Consider the following 23,469-nt stretch of genomic DNA (forward strand, 5'->3'; position numbering starts at 1 on the left):
CAATCACAGTAGCATTTATTTGTAAGTTATTAAGAGAGGTTCTGAAATAAAAATCTTCACAGTGGACAGCCTTTTGAATCCCAGAACTCATCACATGGGCCCTAGCAAATTCATGGTCCATTTTGTTCAATTTCAGAGTCATGGGTGGGACCCTACCAAATTCATGACCATGAAAAACACGTCATGGACTGTGACATCTGATCTACCCCACATGAAATCTGGTGCTTTTACCTTATACTATACTGATTTCATGGGGGAGACCAACGTTTCTCAAATTGTGAGACCTGACCCAAAAGAGAGTTGCAGGAGGGTCATAAGGTCATTTTTAGGGGGCGTGTAGTATTGCCACCCTTACTTTTGTGCGCCTTCAGAGCTGGGCAACTGGAGAGCAGCGATACCAGGCCATCCTTACTTCTGTGCTGCTGCTTGCGGTGGCTCTGCCTGCAGAACTGGGATCCTGGCCAGCAGCCTCCATGCTCCAGCTGCCCAGCGCTTAAGGCAGCCCGCCTCCTGCAGCAGTGAAGAAGTAAGGGTAGCAATACTGCAAACCCCCCTACAATAACCTTGTGACCACCCCATCCCCCACAACTCCTTTTTCTGTCAGGACCCCTACAATTACCACACCATGCAAATTCAGATTTAAATAGTGAAATCATCAAATTTATTATTTTTAAAATCCTATGACCGTGAAATTGGTAGGGCCCTAGTCATAGGATTTTAAAAATAATAATTTTCACAATGTCAGATATTTACATCTGAAATTTCACAGCAGTGTAACCGTGGGGGTGCCGACTCCCAACCCAAAAGGGGGCTGTAAGAGAGGTCACAAGATTATTGTAAGTTGGTCATGCTATTGCCACCCTTACTTCTGTGCTGCTGCTGGTGATGGGCTCCCAGCTAGCAGTCATGGAGCTACCTGCGGCCAGGGGACGTTTCTGGAAATGGATCTGACTTGGCCTCGGAAGCGGCCTCTGCAGGGGAAGAGGAAGTTCTGTCCTTCCCTAGCCTGTCCGGGACTAGCATCTGGAGACTGGTGCACAGTAAGAGCTTTCCAGCCCTGCCCCTCCCCTACACTAGCCAGATTTCATGGGTGACACCAGATTTCATAGTCCGTGACGTATTTTTCATGGTCGTGATTTTGGTAGGGCCCTACTCACCACTATATTTTAACGCAGGCAGCTCCAGCAATGAACTCATGGGGTTTCCCTTCCTCAGACACACTATACTACTAGTTATTCTAACGGCTCAGCTGGAATTTTTAAAAACCATGACAGAGAAATGAACAAAAACCCAAGAAGAAAGTGAGCAAAAAAATATAGAGATGTGAAATTTTGTTTTCCAAATGTAAGCCCAGATGTAAAGTCAGAGAAGTATCTTTGGGTTTACACAGGCAGAGCTGACAGTAGGATTTGGCCTGTGAACACCCTCTACTACAGATATGGATTGTAGATTTGCAACAGACCTGGAAACTTCTGAGGTTCAATTTCCATTTGGCTCTAACAAAATATGAGTTCTGGACATGGTCCCAACAGGGCTAGAATTATTTTCAAACAATAATCTCTTTTGTTTGCACAGCATAGTCTTCCACTTAGTTATACATAAATCTTTTAAATTAAATTTCCTTTAAAAAAACCCCAGTGTTTAAAGGCACAAAGTGGTTTGCTAAATTCAAAGAGGTTTTATGAAACCTAAAATTTGAGGGAGAAGGGGTGTTGTAAAGCCCAAACCAACACTAAATTCTGCCAGGCCTACAAAATAGGTGAGTGGTCACAAACAGAAGAGTGGCTGTTGTTCTGGTTTCCTTTGCTTTTCCTATAACAAAGAAGAACACTGCTGTTTTACAGTCAGCAATGGCATCAGTTCTCTTTCTCTGTCTCTCCTCAATCAAACAAGGCAGGCAAACCATGCTTTTCAAAACACAACTGCTGTGGACCACACACAGAGCCCGAGGTTAACATTATTACTGCTCCTGTGTCAGGCCTTTCCTGGTCTACAGTGCCAAACCCACTGCTTATTTCTTTATTAAATAAGATTTTTTTTCAGTAGCTATGTCTCCCTCAGCCTTAGTACAAACTCCTTCCTTAGAGGGAAGAGGTCAGCATTGTGCTCTCTCCTAGGTAAAATTGCAGAGTTAGCATTGCACCAAGGAAGTTGCGGACAGTTTCCATCTTCTCTGTCCCACTCACACAAAAAGCAAAAAAAAAAACCCCAAAAGACGTAAACATGCTTCTCCTTCCTTCTTTCATTTTGTGTTTGAAGAGGGAGCATGTGATTCCTTTTAGCAGCTTCAACTCTGATTACATTAATTCTTTCAGCTAGTCTCATGGGCATCAGATTCTTCCAAATATACCTCAACTTAAAATTAAGATTTGTCCTTTAACAAAACATGAAGTTCTCCTTAATCCAAAATGTGTCTCTGCAACATGGGATAATGTTGATAGTAAAATCTTCCCACCATAATAAATTATACACATCCTTCAAAGGATAAGCAGTTGTTTGGGGCTTATTTCCTAAAATGCAGCAGTCCCAGAGGGAAAAAAATTTAACTTCTGCCCATGTGCTCAGAATGGCTCACATTTAATGTGTCCTTTGTCATCACAGCATTATCAACATGCATTCAAGCCATTTCAAATACATCCAAATATAAAAGATATTCTCAACAACCTAACAGATCATCATTATTTACTTTTACTTTACATTTACTTATGACGGTCAGTTTCAGCTCAGTGCTCCCACATTTACATTGCTTCATCTAGCTTTCTTATAGGCAGAGCTATGAAGAGCTTTCGGAGCCCAGGGGATACATTTCTCTTTTAGACTCTGTGTGCTACCTTTCCTCCTAGTGAAGTCTTTCTTAGCCCTTTCTCTATCTTTCCTGTTCTCTGTGTCCAGCACAGTCTTCCTCCCTCCATTCTGTCCCTCATTCATATTCCCTAATACTCTTTGTAGCTCATCCTCTTCTATAGGTCTTCTCTGAAAACATCCACTCAATGTGCAGTCAAAAAGTGAACAGAATGCTTGGAATAATTAAGAAAAGGATAGATAATAGGACAGAAAATATCATGTTGCCTCTATATAAATCCACGGTACGCCCACATCTTGAATATGTGTATTCAGTATTCCCCATCTCAAAAAAGATATATTGGAATTGGAAAAGGTTCAGAAAAGGACAACAAAAATTATTAGGGGTATGGAATGGCTGCCATAGGAGAGATTAATAAGACTGGGACTTTTTAGATTGGAAAAGAGACGGATAAGGGGAGATATGATTGAGGTCTATAAAATCATGACTGATGTAGAGAAAGTAGATGAGGAAGTGATAGTTCCATAGTTTGAGCATTGACCTGTTAAACCTAGGGTTTTGAGTTCAATCCTTGAGGAGGCCATCTAGGAAACTGGTGTAAAAATCTCTCTCGGGATTGGTCCTGCTTTGAGCAGGGGGTTAAACTAGATGACCTCCTGAGGTCCCTTCCAACCCTGATATTCTATGATTCTATGAAGTGTTGTTTCCTACTTCTCATAACACAAGAACTAGGGGTCACGAAATTAAATTAATAGGCAGCAGGTTTAAAACAAACAAAAGGAAGTATTTCTTCACACAACCCACAGTCAACCTGTAGAACTCCTTAACAGAGGATGTTGTGAAGGCCAAGACCATAACAGGGTTCAAAAAAGAACTAGATAAATTCATGGAGGATAGGTCCATCAATGGCTATTGGGCAGGAATGGTGTCCCTAGCCTCTGTTTGCCAGAAGCTGGGAATGAGTGACAGGGATGGATCACTTGATGATTACCTGTTCTATTCATTCCCTCTGGGGCACTTGGCATTGGCCACTATCAGAAGACAGGATTCTGGGCTAGATGGACCTTCTTATGTTCTTATATCTCCTCCCCCTTTCTTACACCCCCTTATTTTCTCCACCAGCCTTGTGCCTCCCCATTCTGCCACGTGTGTCTCCTCACCCTGATGTTCCTGGCCTTTGCCCACTCATCACAATTAAGAACATTGAACTGGCACCTCAGGCCAGTAGGAAGGAACCCAGGTTTTGGGAGCTCTTCTACTTGTAATACTGGAAGCAGAATTAATGGCCTTGTTCTAATCAGTGCTCTGATCCCGCCTCTGCCCAGATACTGATTAGAACTAATATTTCACAAGCACTGTAGCAGATGGGGAGAGCATCCTGTTCCAGTCTGGGAGGCTCCCTTTATTAAGCACATGGACTCTGTCTTTATCTTTCCCCATTCACAGTAGCTTTGCTCAGAAGTACTAATACATCATAGAAACCCTAAGATAAGACAAGATCTAGGTAGTTTCTTACTTGGGTGACTGGCTAGTGAAAGTCAAATTCTCTCCCCACAGACTCATTCAGTGATACAGGAATCATTTTTTATTCTCCACCATCTAGGATTGATAATCTGCAAAAACAAGATATCTTCATATTTCTCACTGTGTATATCATCAAATAGTATGGCTTCGTCCCAAGAAAGGATAACCAACATACAAAATTCAGTTAGAAGCACTGGGCTACTAAAGAATCCCACACCCAATTGGTTTCATTACTTATTATGGTTAATTATGTTGTGCTTCAAGGCTTCTTCTATAGGCTCAGCTTCAAAGCCATCTTCCTCTGCCTATTACTGTAGTAGTATCAGCATTAATGGTTAGAAATCAGGCTTCATCTCTGCAAGTTCTCCTCACTAATGGACATACATGCCCTTTCATGGATTTGACTAATCACTAGAAGATCCAGATTGGGTCATAATAATATTAAAATTTTCATCTCAATTATTCTCTCTCTTCAAAGACTCAATTATCCAATTTGATTCAAGAGTGTACAGTCAGAAATAGACTAGCTCCAACAGAGATTTTAAAACAACAGTGATTAACTGAAAACCATTCAAAGGTCACAAAAGCTTGAGTATAACATTGAAAATCAGACTCGTTACCACCTGTGGTAAAGTCACATGGAGTTTAATAGGAAGGAAGTCAATTGTGTTCTATAGAAATTACTCTATAAACCTGTGGAATTCAATATAATTTCGTATCAGAAATTAATTCTTTACAGGTCAGTTTGTGTTTTACAGGAAGCTATATGACTTTTCATAAGTGGAGGGCATTGCTCTTCTTTCAGAACTGCCATCAAATGGGATTCAGTCCCTACATCTGGTTGTCAAAAAGTACAGTCATATCAGAAAAATCTAACAGGTTTAAAGAAAAAGATGAAGAAATACTGGATATATTCTCCTTTCCCTGAAATCACAACCTGGGAAGTACAAAGCAACCCTGAGCCTAAGAGCATCTCCTTGGCAAAAATACCATTGGCTCTTAATATTATTCATTCTTACACTGATGCCACTTTCCTGTTCCTGGGTTCTAGGGTTCACAGGACTGCTGACAGGCTCTGTTATTGAGCATGCATGTGAATGGAGGCTCTTAACTGATTTTTTCCCCTCCCAGTTATCTTCATGCTCCTAAATTTCAGGCATCTGGTCACATCATAGACAAGTAATCAGACTTGAAAATATTCTCTGAATGCTACTTACATAAGCAGATTAGTACCAAGAATGCTGCCTCCAAAGACAGAAAAATTCCTACATTTTGATCAATCCAATACTCCCAGGGATAGGAAAAGCCATAAATCTGTATAGCTGGAGCTATATTAGAGAATCCCAGTTCCCATGGAAAAAAAAATATCACTTTCCCTGTCCTGCTCATTGACATTTTTTATGCATTTCACAGGACAATCAGGACTGCAACTTCACATTTTCTCTCTTTTCTTCCTAGAGTATTTTAATAGTTTGCTTTGGTGCAGCATAGAAAAGTAAAGTTCAACTTGTCTGTCTTTTGGTTTACAGAGCGCAGGATTTTCACTGTCCCCTTTTTCCCGATAACCTGCAAACTTATAATTGTGTTAACCTGTGCTTGGGGATAGCAACAATGAGAACATAACAACAACTTTTATGCATGAAGTTTAAGCTGGTAACACTTTGTATGTGTGCAGATCCCACAATGTATAGAACAAGGATACTTAAAGATGGTTTGAGTAATACAGAAACAATACAACCAACTTAAAAATATCATATCTGGATGTGGATATGAGGAACTGGCATAGCTAATCAATTCCCAGTTATTAGGACAGAAAATTGTGTATCATTACTAAATTGGCAAACTCATCTCTTGACAACAATTAGGCTGCTGATGTGCTGAGACCACTGCCTATCATGCTAATCAGCATTGTCTCACTGTTTCCTTGTATTCCCCCATCTATATCCATCCGTTGTCTCTTGTCTTATACTTGATTGTAAGCTTTTTGGGGCAGAGACTACCTTTGTTCTGTATTTATACAGAACCTAGCACAATGGGGTCCTCGTCTATGACTAGGGCCTGGTCTACACATAAGATTTAGGTTGACCTTGCTCTGTCATTCAGGGCTGCGAAAAATGTCAACCTAGCTACTGCCTCTCAGAGAGATGGATAACCTACATCAAGGGAAAAAGCCCTTCAATTAATGTAGGAAGTGTCTATATTACAATAGCACAGCTGCAGTACTGTGCCGCTGTAGCAGCTGTAATGTAGACATACCCTAGGGCTCCTAGGCAGTGGGGAATACAAACATAATAATCCCTGATTGATGCATAAGCAGGTGTCATGCTGTAAAGAGACGTCTCTTTCCCTACCAGCCTGGGGATAGAGGACCTTATGCAGCATGACCTTGTATGACTCAGAATGCCCAAGGCAGAGTTTCCTCTCTAGTCCCTTCCCTATGACTAGACCTTCAAGCCTGGGGTTCCTCACTATTCTTTCCCTGGGGGCTGATCTAAGACTGGGGGCTCAGAGGACCTCCCCTCATCATTAAGCTCCACTTCAACTGCCTAGTGATAAGGGGAGTGAAGAAATGCAGATTCCCCAGAATATTTCTGTTTAAATTTGGGGCTAGGTTTGGGAGGCCCAAATCACCAGGCCTGTATAGATTCTAGAGAGCTCCTGCTTGCTATGTTGCACTAAAAAGGTAAGCCCCATATACAGTCTTTTGGGCCAGAGGTTGTGAAGTCTTGAGAACCCAATAGGCCCTGGCTCTCCCATGGGTTTTCCAGGTTCCATATTCATATTTGATTTCTAATTGGATTCAAACTGGAAATCAGGCCTGATATTTGTTTATTTGTTGGGTGGTAGCACCAAAAGTTTAGATATATTCCTATTTAGACTTATATACAAAACACAGCCCTCCATTATATATATATATATATATATATATTTTTTTTTTGCTCTTACCTGTCAGATTTGTTAGCTATGATGGCAGCAGCAGACCTGCTCTTATTCCTATCTGAAAACTATTTGAGTGCTGCAGACTATAATAATACATTGAGCGTGGGGGCAAATAATAGGAGTACTCTCTTTTAAAAGCTAATTATCCAATTCCCTGGTGGATAGAGTTCAAGATCAGAGTACTCACTAATAATGTGGGTGGTCTGGGCTGCTCTGCGGTGAAGCTGAAAGCTGAACTCAGTGTAAGGGAGTGGCCTGCGCAATGGGAGAAAGAAGAAAGGGTGAATTTAGTATATTCTACTTTGTGTAGGTTAGAAATTGTTCATGGAAATACCAGTGGTGATAGCGTTGTTGGGAGAGCTAGAGAGCTTAATTTTCGTTTATTAAAGTAAGATACTTGACAATAAATTGAAGCAAAAGGAAATTAATTTCCAAATTTGAAGTGGCCCTGAACCAAAACCCCAGCTGCACAACAGCCCTGAATTTCAGGAAAAATTGATCTGGAGCTGAACTTTGTGGTGCATGTTGGCACAACTCAATTTCAAAAATATGAGCCTATTATTATCCTGACAATTTCCTTTTAGTGTATATCCCCTTCTCCCACCGTAAGCCTCTTTTTCCATAGACTGTAAACTTTTTTGGGAGAGAGATTTTGTCTTCGTTTGTATATGTACAAAGCTGAGCACAATGGCTCCATCCCAATCCTGGTTGGGGTTTTCAGTCACTACCACAGTGCAAACTTTTGGCCACAAGTTAAAATTCACCTCTGAGTAATTGATTTGAAAGGCGCCACATCCTATTACCTGTCTTCCGATCAAAAGATTTTCAGCCACTCTTGTAGTCAGGCGAGCTGTTTCTTTGTCAGAGAGAAGATATTTCTCTCCCACTCCCAAATTACATTTCTGCACTTCATGGACAAAATTATGCCCGAGCACTGCCAGAGCAGCAGTGTCTAAGGTAGGGTTACCATATTTTGTGCCTCCAAAAGGAGGACACTCCACGGGGCTCTGGCCTGGCCCCCAGCCCCTCCCCCTCCCCCGCCCTAACTCCGCCCCCTCCCCAAAGTCTCCGCCCCCTCCCCTGCTTCCCGCGAACATTTAATTCGCGGGAAGCCTGAGCAGGTAAGGGGGAGTGTGGGGGGAGGAGGTGCGGCCCAGGCTGGCCCCCCCGGCGGCTCCAGCCTGGGTCGGCTCGGGCCCTGGGGTGCCGGCCCTGGCCCCCGGCCGACCACCCCCGGCCCGCCCAGCACTGCCTGCCGGCCGGCCCCCAGCAGCCCAGCGCACCCCCCCGGCTCCCGGCCCCGGCGGCCCAGCGCACCCCCCCGGCTCCCGGCCCCCGGCGGCCCAGCGCACCCCCCCGGCTCCCGGCCCCGGCGGCCCCGCGCACCCCCCCGGCTCCCGGCCCCGCGCACCCACGGCGGCCGCGCGCCCCCCCCCCCGCTCCCGGCCCCGGCGGCCCCGCGCACCCCCCTGGCTCCCGGCCCCGCGCACCCCCGCGGCCCAGCGCACCCCCCCGGCCCCGCGCACCCCCCCGGCGGCCCGGCCCCCCAGCCCCGTGGCCCAGCGCACCCCCCCGGCCCCACGCACCCCCCCGGCGGCCCGGCCCCCCGGCCCAGCGCACCCCCCCGGCCCCGCGCACCCCCCCCGGCGGCCCAGCTCCCGGCCCGACCCCCCGGCTCCCGGCCCCGCGTCCCAGCTCACCCCCCCGGCGGCCCGACCCCGCGGCCCAGCTCACCCCCCCGGCGGCCCGACCCCGCGGCCCAGCTCACCCCCCCGGCGGCCCGACCCCGCGGCCCCGGCCCGGCACTGCGCCCCTGGACCCCGGCCCGGCCCCGCGACCCCGGCCCAGCCCTCCCTCCCAATTTTCCCGGACATGCCCGGCTTTTGGGGATTTCCCCCCGGACGGGGATTTGAGCCCCCAAAAGCCGGACATGTCCGGGAAAATCCGGACGTACGGTAACCCTATCTAAGGACTTTGGGCCAAACTGTATGTGTAAATGGATAAAGCTCCATTAACGTCAACAGAACTGTGCCTATTTACACCAGCAGATAGTTTGGCTCATTATGCCTGTGAATGGTGTAACTCTTCCAGGGTGATTGGAGAAAGCAGATTGGGAATCCGCTCTTGCTACACTCTTGAGACTGTACAGCCAGCATCCCTTCTAGGGCAGCTGTTGAAGCAAAGAAGTCAGAGCCATGGCCCTAAACTCAGTCCCTTAACTCAGTCCCTTTGGGGCTGTCTGTGATGGATGACATCCTTTCCTGCATTCACTCACTCTCTGCAGCCAAAGGATTGGTGCGCTTTGGTTGGGTGCACTAGAGAAGAAAGAGATCCTTGCATACTTTCTCCACCTAATATACTCATGCAGGGCCAGGCATAATCTGGCCCCAAGACTTACCCTACTTGGGACAAATTGAAGGTGAGAATTTTGTTTAGAAAAATAAGTGGGCTTTTCATGAAATTCTTGGTAAAACATCCTCAGCTGTTTCCTATTTTCTTTAGATGATGGGAGTAAATTATTCTGAGTGATTATTGTGAGCAAGGAGACTTCCTTCCTCCATGCTTTAAACATTATCTGGAGAGTACCAATTTCAAGGGCTCTGGAGTGTCTTATGATTGCACTATTCAAGAGTTTCATTCCTTATTACTTTAGTTTTCACTTTATTAGGATTTATTTGCCTGGGCCAACTCGCACGGGTTCTCTGCACTCAGTTGGTAAAAAATGATAGTTTTTCTCACTGCATTTTTTTCTAATTTTGTTCAAAACAGCAATGCCAACAATATTGTTCAGTAACTTTTTCATTATATTTTTCTAATGCATCAGATTTGCTTAGTAACTCTGTAGTGGTATTATGCATTGCCAATAAAAGCTGCAGCTCACTGGCATTACACATCTTAATAGCTCCATTAAGCGGTTATATACAATGGACCAGGGGTAGGCAATCTATGGCACGTGTGCCGAAGGCGGCACACAAGCTGATTTTCAGTGGCACTCACACTGCCTGGGTCTCGGCCACAGGTCCGGAGGGCTCTGCGTTTTAATTTAATTTTAAATGAAGCTTCATAAACATTTTAAAAACCTTATTTACTTTACATACAACAATAGTTTAGTTATATATTATAGACTTATAGAAAGAGACCTTCTAAAATCATTAAAATGTATTACTGGCACGCAAAACCTTAAATTAGAGTTAATAAATGAAGACTCGGCACACCGCTTCTGAAAGGTTGCCGACACCTGCAATGGACCAATTGACAGAGAGGCGACGGTGACAACTGACAAAAGGTTCACTGTTCTTCGCAAACAACTCCTGTCTCAGACCTGACAAACTCACTATACCTAATTTACAGCTCTCATGAAGGGTAGCATGTGAGATTTGTACTGAAAGCTTGTAACTTATCGATACTCATAATCATTGTGAGATGTGTATATGGGTAATATTTAAGGAATGATATAACTATATTGACAATTATGCCCTTATGGTCTTGGAGTGACACTGAGTCAACAGGGTATCATATCACAGTGATGGTCCATTCAAGCGAGAGGGAGCTTTTACACCTCCCTGGCTAGCTGATTATGTAATGTATTGCTCAGTTGCCTACCTTTGCACCAACCCAGAAGAGTAAATGGAAAACTGTCAAAGACAAACTATAAACATTGGACCCACATGGAAATGAACAGGAATGATAGGACAGCAAGGGGATCACCCTGTCAGTGAATAAAGACAAAAAAATGGTTTGATATGTCATAGGTTGGAGAAAGATACTCTGCATCCATTCACTGAGGAGGTACCTTGATGAGAAGGGATGCTTCATGAAAGATTGGGTCCTAGCATCTTAGGGCTAGCAAACACTGCAAAAGATTGAACTATGGGGTGAGAATCTACTTTATTAGATAGGAAAGGTAACTATTAATACATTTAGGCTCCAGTTTGTATTTTATGATTTTGTTTCATATGTAACTATTTATTTCCACCACTCACACCTGTTTCTACTTAAATTTATTTTCTTTCTTAAATAAATTTCCTTTTTGTTTTACTATAATTAAATTCAAGTGTCTGTGTGATACAGCAGTCAGCTAAGGTTAGACTGGTAAACTGGGGTACACTGCTTCTTTGGGAATGCAGGATCTGGGCTTTCTGTAAGTATCCAGTGATCAGGGTCTGGAAACCACGGGGGATACTCTGAAGGGACTCAAGGGCTGGGGTGTAACTATTGTCAAGCTGCAGGGCAAAGGCAGGGGTGGTATAGCCCAGAGGAGAGTGGTTGGGTGACTGGCAGGCTGGTTGTGCTAGAGCGCTAACACCCAGCTGGCATAGACAAGCCTCCCTAGTGCTGGAGGCAAGTGGCAACAAGGTGACTCAAGAAGCATCACAGCTCCATTAAGGGGTTATGTACAATGGCCAATATCTGATCTCATTCACATCCCTCTAAATCAGGAGTAGTTATTTTGGATTCACAAGGGTACACACACAAGAATACAGAAATGGATTCAAGGTATTCTTACTGTGCAATACTATAATACACTGTATTAGAGCCAGGGTGGGGACATTAACTGTCCAAAGCCACGATCAAATTTGGTGACTGCATCTTTTTAATGTCAGGCAGACCACAACTCCCAGAGGTGCACTGGTGGGAATTTATCACTACATAGCACACAAAATCCCCTGTTCTTTTTAATGGATGGAGGGGGAAAGGATAGTAATAAGGCACTCTGTGTGGATATGACAAAAAGAAACTAATTGGGACAGTGAGAACAAGGGGCTGAAGGAGAAAAACCTGACATTTCATAAAGAACCATAATAGAAGTAAGACACACCTAAAGTGTGTATCATTGATAGACTCTTGGGCAATCAAAAATCATATTCAAGGTGTGAATCTATAGACCACTAGTGAACACCCATGTTGAGGCTTATTGCATGCAAAGATGTTCCTCCTCATATTCACTACTATGAATTAACACAATTTATCTTAATGGCGCTGAACAGAAGGTATCGAGTTCATGTATATTTTTCAAGTGCTTCCATTTAAGCCTATGTCACAAGGCTTCAAGAAGATCTCATATTTGCTGATACAAAACTCATTCTCTGTAGTAAAGCAAAAGGTATACTAATTACATTTTTTTTAGTTTGGGAGATGATTAGAAGAAAATTATACAGTTAAAAACGAGGACACTAAATGCAAACACCTTTTTAAAGAAACATTAAAGGATGCTCTTAACAAAAAAAAAATAGAAATTAGAAATTGATGTGGATATATATTTAATTCGTCTCTGCTGTGAGATTTCTGTAATACTTAGCCACAATAAGAGGGGTTAACAATACAAGGCAAACTCTTAACTCCATGCTGCCTTGTTTTGTTTTGGTTTTGTCAGTTTAGTTCAGACTGTTAATGTTACTTTTTAAGAGGGTTGTAAAAAAAACTTAATGTGGATAGATTTCAAGAGACTCCTGCAAGCTAGACTTTATGAAATGGCAGAGAAGTACACTAGCAAACAGATTCACTTCAGTAGGATCTTCAACCAAGTTACTATAACACAAATATTATTGGAACTAATGTGCATCACTAGGGAATTTATGCACATTTTAAATCTGTGTTGCATGCAAATACATTTGTTCTTTAAAAATCCATATTTATGAAGCCCTGAATTAACTTCAGAATAATTTTAATAAAAATAGATTGATTAAGGTGTAAGTGAAAATCTGAGTGTTCTAAAATAAGTGCTGTTGATAATGCTTATATTTTCCCCCTCGCAGTTAAAGTTCTGCCTTGAGAATACTGAAACTTCCAGAACAAAAGAACACAGAACACAAAGGATATAGAATTGAATAGGTATTTGCTTCCATAATAATGATTGTTTACAAGCAACTATGGTAAAAGAACACTATTTAGAGAGCAAAAATTAAACAGTCTACAGCAAGGAAATGTCAGGATTTAGGTTGCCTGCACAACCTTAATTCTGCCTCCTTGTGTGTTATGCATATACAATTTTAATTGCATGATCCCATGTTATTTTTTCTACAGAACCTTTACCTCTACCCACAGGATAGACTGTGCTCAAGGAATGAGATATATTTTTTATCTTCATCATTCAATTAGTGTCCCTTGCATTATTTATTGCACACTATCCAAAGCCTGCAGTGAATAAAGAAATATTTATTTCCTTGCAGTCTTTTCTAGGGTGCTCATCACTGCAGTATCTGAATGCATCCCAATTTTTTTTAAAAGTTATCTCCACTGTAGCATGAGAGCACTGTCCCCACTTAACAGATGAGGAGACTGAGACAAAGAGACTTCTCTGAGGCCACACAGAATCAGAATTTGAACTCAGGACCGCCCTGACTCCCAACTCTGTATTCATGCCCCAGATGATACTGCCTTACTGCCAGAAGTACTGAGCTGTGGCAATTTCCTTAAATATCTTTGGGAAATATTACTGAATTAAGTTTAAATAGCTTTGGAGTCCATTGTTTTAAATGCAAAGCTTAAGTATTATTGTGGATGATCAAAGGACTGTACTGAACAATGTGGCAGACAAAAATGAATTTTTGGGACTGTGTGTGAGAAGTAGATTTCCTGAGAAAAATCTAGGGAGTGGTGAATGCAGATTCCCATCCTCATCCCCTGCCTCTGATTATGCAAAAACCCAGGCTTTTGAAATTATGCCCTGAGGAGAGGGTAACAGTCTGCTGATTACCCATTCCCAAGGTCCCAAGATCAAAGGCCCAAACTGTATAAAGGAGTGACTCACAGATTCATTGGTGTTCTTATTCTGAGCTGAAGTTGTTGTGAACTTGTGACCCCCAGAAAAAACCTTCCTGGGGTCTGAAGGACTGACTGCTTCCGCAGCCCTTGATGGAGGTGGTGGAGTGATTTCTGTTAATCTTATTAGTGTGCATGTAGCTTCTTTTATTGTTTTAATGTGTTTTCTTTGTAATGCTTTCACTTTAAGAATAAATGTGGTTGCTTAGAAAGAGCTATGTGGTAGCTTATACCTATGGGCAATTATGTTGTTTCTAGCCTCTGAGGAGAAAGCCAAGCAAGCCTGCTTAAGCAGTCAGACTTATTGGGGAAATTCAGTGTAGGCAGGGAACTGTGCAGCCTGCAAAAACTCCAGTGAGGAGGGAGAGAGACGTGGTTCTCCCTGCAAGAGAGCTGACAGAGGGGGTGCCGGGAGCCTAGGTGGGTACCCTTGTGAATCACAAGGAAGGAAATACAGGTGCAATTGCACTGAACTGTGACATGAGCATCAAGAGCTCTCATTGGCATCAGTTGCAGCTGTAAGTGAAAATCAAACCATAGAGTTTCAAGGTAGGCTCCCAGAAAATGAGGAACACACCGTCCACCTGTCGGAAGTTTAGCTTAAATGATTTACTGAGCATCATACAGAAAAACTATTGTTGAGGCACTTACAGAACTGAGTTCTCCTAGATGGCATTTACTTGCATTTATTACAAGACCATCCCCATCCTCTAATTCTTCCTCAGTCCCCTACTTATTCTCCATACATTTTCTAATTCCTAGAGCAAATTTAGCACTGATTGTACAAACAGCCTCACTATTTAGGAAATCTTAAAGCATTCCCTGAGCACCGTCCATTATCTGCATTGAATGAAGCAGAGGGCCTGTGGAAAAAACAGACTCGTATGCAATCGTGTAACTGAAGACTGTACCATAATGAATTTGCACAAGGGGGTCAAAGTAAGGGTGCACTGTGCAACATTGATTCTGTTATTTCCTAATGTCCCAGTGCTTGACTTTGCAACCTAAATAACATTCTTTCAAAGTATTTTTTTAAAATGCTGCTTTTCCTAGAGTTTTGTTATAAAAAAATGTAAAACCAAATTCCCATTACAGCTGCCTCCATCCCCATCAGGTGAACCCTGATTTTTCAGCACTGCAGCGTATCTGGAACTACAGAACTGAATTAGTTAGCAACAGGAGAAGACTTATCTCATAGGAAAAAAGGTCACTGAAGACATATGTGGGGCTTGGAAGAACAGGAGAGTGTCAGGAAGAGCACACTGGAAAGGCTACTTGTTTCTGGAGTTCCTAGTGCAGCATATGCTGCTGCTGCTGGGGCCTGGCCTTAGATGCTGCCAAAACTTTGATCACAATGCAAGCGGCAGAAGGAAAGTGATGATTTTAAAAAGTTGAAATCTCAGCCAAACCTGAACAGAGTTTCGTGTCATGGACAAACTTAATTTTGGCATCTCTGAAGTTTTGAGTGCTTCCCTTTGCAATGCTAGTAGTTTTCTTGGAAACATAGTTTTTGTGTGTGTGTAATATTCATATAGAATTGTCAGCCTAGAGGTAATTTTATATAGTGTAAAATTAGCTTTTAAGAATCTTTTTCAGGGTTTTAAACAAGTATTTCGGCAGAGCAGGTAAACATTTTGTTGTAAAATAGTTTGGCTGGCAATATAACCTTTTTGATGGTCTTTGCTTTCTGATATTTTAATAAACAAAAACAAGTAAAAATGGCTGCTATATTTTAGTTTGAAAAATAACCGCTGATTGCACAATAGTTATTTTATATAGCTTTTTAAACAAAGATGTGATAGAGCAGTGAAGATATTGATGTTTTGAAGAAACATTCCATTGTGAAGCATTATGCAGTAGTCACCTGTTACTATTTGGTCTGAGATGAGAGCCAGTTATTTACAAACCTATTAAATTGTGAGTTGGAACAATGAAAAATGCTGATGACAAACTAAATGGGACAGTATTAATGCAAGTTAACAAAAAGATAAAACAAAATACAAAACATTTGTTTTAAAACTTTTGCTGTTCTAACAAATTTACAAAGCAAATTATAATTAAGGTAGACATACAGTCTGTAACAGCACTGCTGTGCTTACAGTACTTTTTACTGTAACAAATATAGTTTGTACTGTAACTGACTGTTTTTAGACTCCCTAATGAAAGATCATATGGCTGCAGTTGGTAAGCACAACAGGACTGAGTTAAATATACTCCGGCTGTCTTAACTCAGAATTTCCTTGCTTTTGTGGATTTATGTTAACCCCCTAATGTTAACCCCCTAATGGTTTTTAGTGTTATTTTATCATTAATCTTATTATTATCCAAAAAACTAGCTGCAAATTAGTGTTATGAGGACCGGCAAGCATATTGTTACAGCTTGAAATGTTTAATTGCAAATGTGTTGCTTACTTATAGGAACAAACTGTCCTTAAATTCTATGCTTGCAAGAAATACTCATTTTTTGTGTGTTTTCTTTGGCTTTATGGATTCTACAGAGAAAAGAAAATAAGAATCAATAGTTTTACACTTGACACCTTCTATTACCACCAAATCTAAAATTTGCTAAATAATCAATCACACTCACTAAGGGAGGGCAAAGGGCACCGAGCACTTTGCAGGATTGGATCTCTAGTCAGGACAGGGATTAGTACAGAACTATTCTGATTTCTCATCTCTGGAATTATCCCCAGGTAGGTTCTGAAACAGCTGCTTTAGAAACTTCTAAAGCAGTGGTTCCCAAACTTGTTCCGCTGCTTGTGCAGGGAAAGCCCCTGGCGGGCCGGGCCGGTTTGTGTACCTGCCACGTCCGCAGGTTCGGCCAATCGCGGCTCCCACTGGCCTGCTTCCAGCAGCTCCCATTGGCCTGGAGCAGCAAACTGCGGCCACTGGGAGCTGCCAGCAGCTGAACCTGCAGATGTGGCAGGTACACAATCCGGCCCAGCCCGCCAGGGGCTTTCCCTGCACAAGCGGCGGAACAAGTTCGGGAACCACTGTTCTAAAGTAAACTCACATCACAAGTTCTGCAAATCACACTATGGGGATCCAATATGTTTTAGCTGACAGCATTGTGACCGTATTTTACCCACACTGAGAGGAATCTTTTTTACATCTCAGCCAACGCTTTGCATTCCTTTACTCTGTATTGTGAGATACAAAGTATTATAAGCCAATGTAATATGATGTTTTAAAACATTTTCTTCTTCTGTACAGAGGACATGTTGAAGTAACCAGTTACCCTGGCCTACCTCCTATAAACTGAAAAATCCTAGTTTGGCAACCAGGAGAATTATAACTTGGAGACTTCAGAACATATTTTTGATCATTACAATAAATAGGTAAATAATAATGCTTTGTGGTAAGGTAGCTCTTTGTGTTTTCTATATATTTATATGGTCTCTATTGCCATAGTATCAGAGTGCCTCCAACATTAATGAATTTATCCTTACACAACCCTCTGATATAGGGAAGTATTATCCCCATTTTACAAATGGAGAAACTGAGGTAGGGAGAGATAAAGTAACTTCCCAAGATCACACAGAGAGTCCAGCAGAGCTAGGAACTGAATACCAATCACCTGAGTGAGACCTAATTCAGTGATATAATACCACATGATCAACCTTCCTCTTTTGTTTTTGTTTCACTTATGCAGTTCTGACCTATTGCTTACATTACTCAATTGCTGTGTGCGTGTTTATTTCCCTAATCCTCCCACATGAACCGAATTTTAGCCCCCTACTCCCATCATCAAAGGCCTTAACAGCTTTTTTCCTTCGTGGTGCACGTACCATGCATCTTCACTAGGAAAATACATGAGGGGAACCTAGGGTCCACCACAATCGACTAACGTGTGAAAACAACTATTTGTTTTAGCCATTCTAGGATTTTACCTTGTGTGAGCTAACACCTGGGAAAGAAACATCTATTTTGTCAGTGCAGACACACCTTTACCTTCCAGCACAGATCTCATTAGTGATGGCATCTAACTCAACACTCTCCTGTCATGGAAAAGCCGCTCTGTCCAATGTCTCTTCTTAACAGAGTGAGCACTATGAGGCTGCTGCACCATTCCCAATCACTAAGGCCTGGTCTACCCTACGAGTTTAGGTTGAATTTAGCAGCGTTAAATCAAATTAAGCCTGGACACATCCACACGATGAAGCCCTTTTTTTCGACTTAAAGGGCCCTTTAAACCAGTTTCTTTACTCCACCTCCGACGAGGGGATTAGCGCTGAAATCAGCCTTTCCGGGTCGGATTTGGGGTAGTGTGGATGGCATTCGACGTTATTGGCCTCCGGGAGCTATCCCACAGTGCTTCATTGTGACTGCTCTGGACAGCACTCTCAACTCAGATGCACTAAACAGGTAGACAGGAAAAGCCCCGCGAACTTTTGAATTTCATTTCCTGTTTGCCCAGCGTGGAGAGCACAGGTGACCATGCAGAGCTCATCAGCACAGGTAACCATGATGGAGTCCCAGGATCGCAAAAGAGCTCCATCATGGACCGAACGGGAGGTACGAGATCTGCTTGCCATATGGGGAGATGAACCAGTGCTAGCTGAACTCCGTAGCAGTAAACGAAATGACAAAATATTAGAAAAAGTCTCAAAGGCCATGAAGGACAGAGGCCATAACAGGGCCGCGTGAAAATAAGGAGCTAAGGCAAGCCTACCACAAAGCCAGAGAGGCAAATGGAAGGCCCGGGGCAGAGCCGCAGACATGCCGCTTCTACGCGGAGCTGCATGCTATGCTGGGGGTGCAGCCACCACTACCCCACCCTGTGCTTTGACTCCATCAATGGAGAATCACGCAACAGGGAAGCGGGTTCGGGGTACGAGGAAGATGATGATGAAGATAGCTCACAGCAAGGAAGCGGAGAAACCGGTTTCCCCAACAGCCAGGATATGTTTATCACCCTGGACCTGGAACCAGTAACCCCCGAACTCACCCAAGGCGTGCTCCCAGACCCTGAGGGAACACAAGGGACCTCTGGTGAGTGTACCTTTGTAAATATTACATATGGTTTAAAAGCAAGCGTGTTTAATTATTAATGATTAATTTGCCCTGGCAATCGCGGCCATTACAGCTACTGGAAAAGTCTGTTAACGTGTATGGGGATGGAGTGGAAATCCTCCAGGGACATCTCCAGAAAGCTCTCCTTCATGAACTCCCAAAGCCTTTGCAAAAGGTTTCTGGGGAGGACTGCCTTATCCCGTCCGCCATGGTAGGACACTTTACCACGCTGGGCCAGTAGCATGTAGTCTGGAATCATTGCATAACAAAGCATGGCAGCGTATGATCCCGGTGTTTGCTGGCATGCAGACAACATCCATTCCTTATCTCTCTTTGTTATCCTCAGGAGAGTGATATCATTCATGGTCACCTGGTTGAAATGGGGTGATTTTATTAAGGGGACATTCAGAGGTGCCTGTTCCTGCTCGGCTGAACAGAAATGTTCCCCGCTGTTAGCCACGCGATGGGGGGAGGGGTGAAGTGATCATCCCAGAGAATTGGGTGTGGGGGAGGGGGTAGTTGGGTTTGTGCTGCATGTTAACCCGGAAACCGCAGCCCCTCCTTTTACATTGCAAACCCATTTTAAATGGCCAACCCAACGGGTGCTTGGTATGGGAAATGAGGGCGCTGCTGTTTGAAACCATTCCCACATGTTAAGAAGGTTAAAAAAGCCAAAAGACTGTGGCTTACCATGGCTGCCTGCAAGCCGAATTCTGTTGCCTTGCACTGCGTGAGTGATCTCTCACACCAAACCGGCAGGCCCTCAGTATAAGAGGAAAAATGCAACTTTGTAATGAAAGCACATGTGCTGTGTAATGTGAACAGCAAAATTTAACGTGAAAGAATGTACCCACTGTTCTCTAAAATGTGTCTTTTTTAACCACCTCTCCCTTCTCCTCCACCAGCTGCAAATGTTTCTCCTTTGCAGAGGCTAGTGAAGATTAGAAGGAGAAAACGGCGGACTCGGGATGATATATTCTCGGAGCTCCAGATGTCCTCCCACGCTGACAGAGCACAGCAGAATGTGTGGAGGCAGTCAATGTCAGAGTGCAGAAAAGCACAATATGAACGAGAGGAGAGGTGGCGGGCTGAATCGCGGGCTGAAGAGGATAGGTGGTGTCAGCTTGCTGACAGAAGGCAAGAGTCGATGCTCCGACTGCTGGAGCATCAAACTGATATGCTCCGGCATATGGTTGAGCTGCAGGAAAGGCAGCAGGAGCAGAGACCACCACTACAGCCCCTGTGTAACCAGCAGCCCTCCTCCCCAAGTTCCATAGCCTCCTCACCCAAACGCCCAAGAACGCGGTGTGGGGGCCTCCGGCCACTTCACCCCAGATGATTGCCCAAGCATCAAAAGGCTGGCCTTCAGTAAGAGTTAAAGTTTTAAAGTTTTAAACTGCAGTGTGTCCTTGTCCTTCCCTCCTCCCCCACCCCTCCCAGGCTACCTTGGCAGTTATCCCCCTAGTTGTGTGATGAATTAATAAAGAATGCATGAATGTGAAGTAACAATGACTTTATTGCCTCTTGAAGCGGTGCTCGAAGGGGAGAGGGGAGAGTGGTTAGCTTACAGGGAAGTAGAGTGAACCGGGGGATGGGGGGAGGGTTCATCAAGGAGAAACAAACAGAAGTTTCACACCATAGCCTGGCCAGTCACAAAACTGGTTTTCAAAGCTTCTCTGATGCGCACCGTGCCCTGCTGTACTCTTCTAACCGCCCTGGTGTCTGGCTGTGCGTAACCAGCGTCCAGGCAATTTGCCTCAACCTCCCACCCCACCATAAATGTCTCCCCCTTACTCTCACAGATATTGTGGAGCGCACAGCAAGCAGCAATAACAATTGGAATATTGGTTTCGCTGAGGTCTATCCGAGTCAGTAAACTGTGCCAGTGCATTTTTAAACGTCCAAATGCACATTCTACCACCATTCGGCACTTGCTCAGCCTATAGTTGAACAGGTCCTGACTCCTGTCCAGGCTGCCTGTGTATGGCTTCATGAGCCATGGCATTAAGGGATAGACTGCATCCCCAAGGATAACGATAGGCATTTCAACATCCCCAATGGTTATTTTCTGGTCCGGGAAGAAAGTCCCTTCCTCCAGCTTTTGAAACAGACCAGAGTTCCTGAAGACACGAGCATCATGTACCTTTCCTGGCCATCCCACGTTGATGTTAGTGAAATGTCCCTTGTGATCCACCAGGGCTTGCAGCAGCATTGAAAAGTACCCCTGCTCTCATCCTGGTATTCTGGCGCTTCAGGGCAGGGGAAAGCAAGTCACAAAGTTCCATGAAAGTGCCCTTACGCATGCGAAAGTTTCGCAGCCACTGGGAATCGTCCCACACCTGCAACACGATGTGGTCCCACCAGTCTGTGCTTGTTTCCCGGGCTCAGAATTGGCGTTCCATGGCATGAACCTGCCCCAGTAACACCATGATTTCCACATTGCTGGGGCCCATACTTAGTGAGAGGTCTATGTCCATGTCAATTTCTTCATCACTCTCGTCGCCGCGCTGCAATCCCCTCCTCGCCTGGTTTTGCTTTGGCATGTTCTGGCTCTGCATATACTCCAGGACAATGCGCGTGGTGTTCATAGTGCTCATAATTGCCACAGTGATCTGAGCGGGCTCCATGATCCCAGTGCTATGGTGTCTGGGCTGAAAAAAGGCACGAAACTATTGTCTGACGGAGGGAGGGGCGAGTGACCACATGGCTTACAGGGAATTAAAATCAACAAAGGTGGCTGTGCATCAGGAACACAAACAACTGTCACACAGAATACCCCCTGCCCCCAAAGATTGAACTCAAAACCCTGGGTTTAGCAGGCCGTTGATTTCATGGAGGGAGGGGGAAGCAAATGAATACAGAACAAATCTGGTCCATCTATCTTTTACATCTTAGGCTGGCAGCAGACAGTACAGCATGACTGGTAGCCATTGGCATCTTCTGGGTGCTTGGCAGAAGATGCTGCATTACGATTGCTAGCCATCATCGTCAAGACGGTTCAACAGGACTGCCGGCAGGACTGAGTCTCCAGGAGACAAAACATGTCTGCCCAGGTGCCTCTGACCGAACTCACTGAGGAATACAACGATGATGGATACCAGTCGTAATACACCATCTACTGCCAAAAGGCAAAGAACCGCTGCTGTATAGCAATGCAGCCCCACGTCTGCCAGCACCCAGATAGCCGATGACGGCTACCAGTCATACCGCACCGTCTACTGCCAAAAAGCTATTAACTGCTGCTGTGTAGCAATGCAGTACCACGTCTGCCGGACCCAGATGACATATGGTGAGGGTGAGCTGAGCAGGCTCCAGGCTTGCCATGGTACGTCATCTGCACAGGTAACCCAGGTAAAAAGGGCACGAATCGATTGTCTGCGAATCCATTGTTGCTCTGATGGAGGGGGAGGGGCCTGACGACATGAACCCAGAACCCCCCGCGACACTGTTTTTGCATCATCAGGCATTGGGATCTCAACCCAGAATTCCAATGGGCAACGGAGACTGTGGGAACTGTGGGATAGCTACCCACAGTGCAACGCTCTGGAAGTTGACACTAACCTCGGTACTGTGGACACGGTCTGCCGACTTAATGCACTTAGAGCATTTTATGTGGGGACACACACAATCGACTGTATAAAAACGATTTCTATAAAACCGGCTTCTATAAATTCGACCTAATTTCGTAGTGTAGACATACCCTAAGCAAGCACATGTCCATCTAAGTTATATTAATGACTATCATTTCTGTTCTACCACAAATCAGCACACTTTTGTAACTATTATCATGCCTGTTCTAGTTTTCACTCCCAGTGTATAGTGCTGATAATTAATGACAACAGCATATGCTAGCATTGCTCCAGCCTTTCCTCACAGCAGGAAAACCTTACTGTTTCTGGCCATTACTGCAGCTTCATGACTCAGTTCAGTGTTCCTTTCTTCTTTCATTCTCTCTTAGGCACACTTACATAAGGCCTAATCCTGCCACCTTTACTCAGGCCTTGAATTCCTACCTCCCCAAACTAAGAAATGTGACATTTTATGACTTAGTTTGAAAACCTTGCAGACTGAGGCCTGGCCTACGTTACAGTTAGGTTGATGTAAGCCACCTTGTGTCGATCTAGTTGTGCACGTGTCTACACTAAAATTTGTCTCCCACCTATGTAAATGCCCCATTACACCAACATAGTAACACCATCTCCCTGATTGGTGTTGAGCCATGCATGGTCAATGTACTGAGGTTGATGCAGAGCAAGTGTCGATACTGCATGACCTATCTTGACCCTAACAGTCCTCCAACAGCTGTCGCACAATGCCTAACATTGACTGCTCTGGTTGCAATTGTGAACTCCACTGCCCAGGAGTCATGTAGTCTGGAAGGTCTCCCCCAACCCCCCTTAAAGACCCTTGAATTTTTGAAATGCCTT

The sequence above is a fragment of the Malaclemys terrapin genome, chromosome 5 (genome assembly GCF_027887155.1).
Source record: "Malaclemys terrapin pileata isolate rMalTer1 chromosome 5, rMalTer1.hap1, whole genome shotgun sequence".
Lineage (NCBI taxonomy): Eukaryota > Metazoa > Chordata > Testudines > Emydidae > Malaclemys > Malaclemys terrapin.